The sequence below is a fragment of the Anneissia japonica genome, unplaced genomic scaffold (assembly GCF_011630105.1).
Source record: "Anneissia japonica isolate Jap-2015-1 unplaced genomic scaffold, ASM1163010v1 scaffold2471_len1564793_cov202, whole genome shotgun sequence".
NCBI lineage: Eukaryota > Metazoa > Echinodermata > Crinoidea > Comatulida > Comatulidae > Anneissia > Anneissia japonica.
The window spans coordinates 2,605-3,100 of NW_022709610.1; positions in this window are offsets into that span (position 1 = coordinate 2,605).

Here is a 496-nt window from a genome sequence, read left to right on the forward strand (position 1 = left end):
TCCACAGTTTTGCAGTAGGTAAATTAAATACATCAAAAACAATGTTTTTAAACTTTATGTTACCGTATATCAAACTTAGCCGAAAATAGCTGATAAAAGATCATGAGAAATTGTTGGCGCTTCATTTTGACTTATATAACGGTGATGTGATTTTACTATTTACAAGTGTCATTTCCGGCCATCTAGAGGTACTGTTTTCTCAATTTTCTCACCTCAGTTTTGGACTCAAGGCTTTTGAAATACGTAAAGTAAATACATCAAAGACAATGTTTTTAAGTTTGATTTTCTATGGTACATCACACATATTGATTAGGTCTCTGTAATTGCCAAAAATCGCTGATAAAAGGTCATGAAAATATTATGTTGGCACTTCATTTTGGACATTATTTCCGGCCATTTACAGGTACTACCGTACTTCCACAAAATTTCCCCACCTTTCAAAACAGATCTACGGCCTTCTACGCAACCCTACCGCCAAATCCTGCAGCCCTATGTA